This window comes from Gobio gobio (genome assembly GCF_949357685.1).
Source record: "Gobio gobio genome assembly, chromosome: 8".
Lineage (NCBI taxonomy): Eukaryota > Metazoa > Chordata > Actinopteri > Cypriniformes > Gobionidae > Gobio > Gobio gobio.
The window spans coordinates 39,519,895-39,526,571 of NC_137114.1; positions in this window are offsets into that span (position 1 = coordinate 39,519,895).

The following is a 6,677-nucleotide window of genomic DNA, read 5'->3' on the forward strand; positions in this document are numbered from 1 at the left end:
TTGATGGTTGAAAGGTGTGGAGTTTGGGATTGATGTTTTTATTTGCGTCTCATTCCTCTAGGTGACATCTTCATGAAGCATGGAGGTCTCACATTATGTCGTTTCTGAATCTGATTCTAAACTTCTTTCAGCATGGCTCAGAGTGTATGACGGCGACACTTGTGTCACAACATATTGAGTTTTGTGTCCAGATACACATTTTTCCATCTAAATTTCATTTGACTTCAATCTCGTTTGGCATTCTAGGCAGAAATGGTCTTCATACAAGAGAGTAGCATCAGACTGGGACGGCATGCTATAATGTCCCTGATCCGTAAAGCGTTTGAATGGCCGCTGACTGGCAGCAGAGCAGAAAGATGGCAGATTCTGGTGTCGGCTCACTGTGTGGGAGGTAGATCTGCTGTTTTGCATGCTCATTCCTTCATCAAACCACACAGCCTGTCTTTAAATGAGATCTGATGCCTCCTCATGCACTCAATTTTCACCCACAGTTCATAGTCATCTGCATTTTAGTTCATTTTCATCCTTTAAAGAATAATTCACCTATTGAATGGGGACTGAAGCTTTCAAAATTACCATAAAAGTATCACAAAAGTAGTCCATATGACTACTTTTAAAGAGTTTGTTCACCCAATGAAAGTTCTATCATCATTTACTCACCCTCATGTCGTTCCAAACACTTTCATTTGTCTTCGGAACAAATGAAAACTGAGCAATTTCTGTCTCTTCATTGAAAGTCTATTCACCCAAAACTCTGATGGTTCAAAACATTCATAAGACATCGTAAAATAAAGAGACTTGATTGCTTTATATGATCAATAGATGTAATTTAGGCTTTTATTCACATAAACTTTGATCAGCGAACGTATCGAGCGCTCAAACAGTGTAAATGGAAGTTCCACCGTACGTACTTGAGGTGCGAGAACAAACCTCATGCTTGAGCTTCCCTGACCAAGTTTGAGTACGCCATTGAAATACACCTTTAATTGAGGGACATAAGTCTGTCAGATATCATTCAAAACAAACGTCGTATGGGTTTGGAACAACATGAAGGTGAGGCGGTGAGTAATCGATGACAGATTTTTTATTTTTGTGTGAACTAATTATTTGATTAAAAATTCTGACTTGGCTTTGTGTGATAAACCGATTGAGTCACTGAGTTCATTGGTAGTAAATCATTTATTAATCTGTATCAAATGATTCATTTAAAAAAATCTGACTCAGAAACTGTACATAGCAACTTCATGAATGTTTTACAGGGCGGTGACATGATTTATTTACTAAGGTTTGTTTGTGGTGATGTAGTTTTTATTATTATTATAAATTACATCTGTCCTCTGGGGGAAATGCTCTTAGCACTGTTTACCTCCCTCTTTCTCTTCTACTCTATTGATTTGATGCTGTAAGTAAAACACTGTGTAAACACTGTGTTATACTGAGCTGAACCTCAGTATAAAAAAAAAAAACCTCAGCGGCGACTGATGATTTCGCCACAACAAGGTACAAAATCTCTTTCCAGACCCTTCTCTCTCTGTTCCGCTGTGGTAGAATGAGCTTCCAACCTCCTGGGCCATTAAGAATTCAACCTGCTCATTCAATCCCATAATGCACCGCAATAACGAGTGTACAACCGATGTACGCTTAAAGGCTAGAGAATACCCATAATGCACCGTGAGAGTCGTGTGTAGAATGAATTCATGCATCTGACTAGAAGATGGCGCCCGCAGCAGAATCCTCCATCCATGCATTTTCCAAACCCCTGGTCCAATGTGGCTACAGCGTAATAAACAGGTATAAATTCCTTTTTAATTGATTATTCAATTGTTTAATTAAAGGGTACATAACACACACAGTTTCTGATGTTCTCATGATCTCATGTTAATCTTGAGTACCTATAGAATAGAATAGTATTGCATCCTTCATATCTCCGAAGAGTCTTTAGTTTTATATTTATAAAAGACAGATACGCTGTACTGATTCTGAACTCCAAACTGAATGTCAGAATGGGAAAGAAAGGTGATTTAAGCGATTTTGAGCGTGGTATGGTTGTTGGTGCCAGACAGGCCGGTCTGAGTATTTCACAATCTGCTCAGTTACTGGGATTTTCACGCACAACCATTTCTAGGATTTACAAAGAATGGTGTGAAGGGAAAAACATCCAGTATGCGGCAGTCCTGTGGGCGAAAATGCCTTGTTGATGCTAGAGGTCAGAGGAGAATGGGCCGACTGATTCAAGCTGATAGAAGAGCAACTTTGACTGAAATAACCACTCGTTACAACCGAGGTATGCAGCAAAGCATTTGTGAAGCCACAACACGCTCAACCTTGAGGCGGATGGGCTACAACAGCAGAAGACCCCACCGGGTACCACTCATCTCCACTACAAATAGCAAAAAGAGGCTACAATTTGCACGAGCTAACCAAAATTGGACAGTTGAAGACTGGAAAAATGTTGCCTGGCCTGATGAGTCTCGATTTCTGTTGAGACATTCAGACGGTAGAGTCAGAATCTGGCATAAACAGAATGAGAACATGGATCCATCATGCCTTGTTGCCACTGTGCAGGCTGGTGGTGGTGGTGTAATGGTGTGGGGGATGTTTTCTTGGCACACTTTAGGCCCCTTAGTGCCAATTGGGCATTGTTTAAATGCCACGGCCTACCTGAGCATTGCTTCTGACCATGTCCATCCCTTTATGACCACCATGTACCCATCCTCTGATGGCTACTTCCTGCAGGATAATGCACCATGTCACAAAGCTCGAATCCTTTCAAATTGGTTTCTTGAACATGACAATGAGCTCACTGTACTAAAATGGCCCCCAGAGTCACTAGATCTCAACCCAATAGAGCATCTTTGGGATGTGGTGGAACGGGAGCTTCGTGCCCTGGATGTGCATCCCACAAATCTCCATCAACTGCAAGATGCTATCCTATCAATATGGGCCAACATTTCTAAAGAATGCTTTCAGCAACTTGTTGAATCAATGCCACGTAGAATTAAGGCAGTTCTGAAGGTGAAAGGGGGTCAAACACAGTATTAGTATGGTGTTCCTGATAATCCTTTAGGTGAGTGTACATCATGGCATTATCCCTGGATAACTTTCGATTCACTATACGTTTGTGTTGTTGACATTATATGCAGTTGCGCGCCGATTGCCGGTTTCGACTCATGACCGGGAACAAACAAACACACTTGCAGAACTCACTCACTTGAAAAACAAATTGCATCCACTGTTTCCTTAACGCTGTTATTTGGGAAGCTGAACAAGGTTATCTTTCCCTAACAAACAAAAACACAGTTCTTTAGTGACATTGTTGATTTTGTGGTCTAAAAACGAAATGACAGCGCTGCCGACGGCTTCCAAACGAAGCTCGTTGATGGGCGTGCTCTTGCTCTCGCTCTGGTTGATGTGTGCATGCGCTCATCCGGGAGAAGTGCCCATACAAGGAATTCCACACTTTATGACATCATACAGGGCCATACTAAAAAAAAAAAAAAAAAACTCTCCGAAACTTGTTCGAATCTTGAAGGAGTGTATTTGGCACAGAAATACTCCATACATCCAACTCATTTTTTGACATTTTGGCCATATTTAGCATGAGAATCCAACTCTTTAAAAGTCTAAATAAATCAGAATGCATGAAATAGCATTAGAGCCCACTTTAAGGTTTATACATAGTTTCCATGACAGAGTTATATTTTCATCTTACTGGAGCTGTCAGTTTGCTAAGTTTCAAATGATTATTTAACAGCAACCACAAATGACGCCCTTCAGGCACAGTGTCCGGAATCACTGGTTCACATCTTGTTGAGTGAACTATGACCATCAATTATTTTACAATTGTTAAATGTAAAAGTTTCAACAACAAAAAAAAAACACATTTCAAGTTGTAAATCGCAAAAATCATATTGTACACTAAATTGTGAAATTACAAATTTTTCGTTCTGTTTTTAACTTGTATTACATTTTGCAAGCTAAGTGTGCTACTAGCTTAGCATAATGCTAGCATCGCACACTTTACACACAATCTCAGCACTCCTTATCGCTGTTTATCAGGAATTATGAATTGTCTGATTAATGCCTAAACGTGAATGACTAAGTGCCATACAAATGCACAACAGATTAGGCCAAACCGGGTTAAACAGTTAGGTTAAACAGAGACCTGCTCAGACTGGCTTAGGCGGTTTTTATTATCCCCTAGAGGCAATGTGATGAATGATAACGCAGATGATAAACATGTTTTTGTATTATAACATGTAAAGCAAATACTGTAGGTTCGATTTTGAGATTCTGAACTAATTTTTGTATTATGTATTATTTGAAGTAACATGCACTGATATATTGTTCACAATATGACCAAGAACGCGTGTTAAGAAAGTACATTTCCCCCTTTTAAGGAAGTGTCTGTGCCATTGGCAACCGTTTCGCCTTTATTGTTAGGCAGTGATTAACGTGGATATAAACTTGTCTTCCATTGTCAACACTCACGGTTTCCTTGGCAACCAGGTCGGTGGCATTCTAGAGCTGTAGTCTGAAAGAGGATCGGCTCAAGGGAGGAGGGACGGCGAGAGAGCGGACACACAAACACGCACTCCTCATACTGTTACACATGCTCATCTGCTCGGCTGAGGAGTCATGACTGAGCTCAGCACTGATGCTCAGCATCTCTCCTCAACGTCTTCACCTGCCAAATCCTTCTCTAACTTGAGAATAAGCAGCTTAATCCTCATTCAGACTGGGTTTGTTTTGACGTTTTCAGTTTGTTCGATGTGTACTTACTAAAACGAAAAAAACCAATGATGTTCTTGTTGCTCTGAGGTCTAACAGCACACTTCAGCTGGTTGAACCGGTGCATGTTAACTGGCTAAACCCACAGCCCTGTATAACACCCGCTTGCTAATTCCTTACTTGGAGGCGGTGATGTCTGAAATGCAGGGACAGCTGGAGTTGAGGACAGTACTCGTGTCATCGTACAGATTCGGAGTCTGTTCACCGCTGCTATCACAGCTGGAGAGACACAGGTGCCTTTGGGATCAGACACCGGACTGCATTAGCAGCTCTCTGTGAGGGAGGAATTGCGTCAGTAGCCAAAAATAGGTTTCATGTCTATTCATTGTTAATCCAATTCTGCTAGAATGAATATTTGCACCACCAGCAGGAATGTTGCATTAATTTGATTGCAAATTAGGCTCCTTCTTACAGACATTGTAATTCTACACTATAGTTTGTTAGGCATGGCCTAAATTAGAATTTGCACTTGAAATTAAATTCTCATTTTACTTCTGTAAACAGGATGCTCACAAGAAGAACATGTAGAGCGGGACTTAATTTAGTTAATTATGCCATTGATTGGATTGTGAAAAGTCTCCGTTACTTACCAGACACCCATCAGTTGAACTTTAGCTGTCCTGGTGATGTTAATGGAAAAGTAATTTCAGAGGCATTTTACATGTACTCGTGAATCTTGGACAATAAGACTATAAATGTGTTTTAGAAAGAAAACAGGGTGGACATTGCATTGTGTGCCATTGTAACTTTAAAGACTTTTCATGTGTAACGGAGGCCAGCTAGTAAGAGCTGTGGAAGTAAACCTCACTCCTGGCCTCAAGAGGTGCACTAGCGATAGACGCTAGAGGCTGTGCGCCTGCCTCCCATGCCGAAAATGCTGGTTCGAATCCCACTCGGAGCAGTGCGAGTAGAACCAGAGGGGTTGCATTGGTTCCATGACCCGGATGGGAGGGAGGTTTAGGGGGGTGAGTGTAGGAGAGGCCAGCTAGTACGAGCCTGAAGTAAGAGCTAGAAGTGGCCTGAAGAGGCACACTACTGTCCTTGTTTGCATTCCTGCTTCCCTTGCTTGAAACGCTTTTGAATCCCGCTCTTAGCGGTGCAAGTGGTACCGGAGGGGTTGCATTGGTGCCATGACCCAGATGAGATTTAGGGGGGTGAGTGTAACAGAGGCCAGCTAGTAAGACCTGTGTTAGTAAACCTCATTCCCCTGGCCCCAAGAGGCACATTAGCGTCCTTGTTTGCGCTCCTGCCTCCCATGCCGGGAACGCTGATTCTAATCCCACTCGGAGCGGTGCGAGTAGAACCAGTGGGGTTTCATTGGTGCCATGACCCAGATGAGAGTGAGGTTTAGGAGGGTGAGTGTAACAGAGGCCAGCTAGTAAGACCTGTGTTAGTAGACCTCACTCCCCTGGCCTCAAGAGGTACACTAGTGTCCTTGTTTGCGTGCCTGCCTCCCATGCCGGAAACAGCCGTTCGAATCCCGCTTGGAGCAGTGCGAGTAGAACCGGAGGGGTTGCATTGGTGCCATGACCCAGATGGGAGTGAGGTTTAGGGGGGTGAGTGTAACAGAGGCCAGCTAGTAAGACCTGCGTTAGTAAACCTCACTCCCCTGGCCTCAAGAGGCCCTTTAGCGTCCTTGTTTGCGCTCCTGCCTCCCATGCCGGAAACGCTGATTCTAATCCCACTCGGAGCGGTGTGAGTAGAACCAGTGGGGTTTCATTGGTGCCGTGACGTGGATATGGGTGAGTGTAAGAGAGTCCAGCTAGTAAGAGCTGTACGAGTAAACCTAACTATCCTGGCCTGAAGAGGCACACGAGTAAACCTCACTCTCTTGGCCTGAGGAGGCACACTAGTATCCTTGTTTGCATGCCTGCCTCCCATGTCGT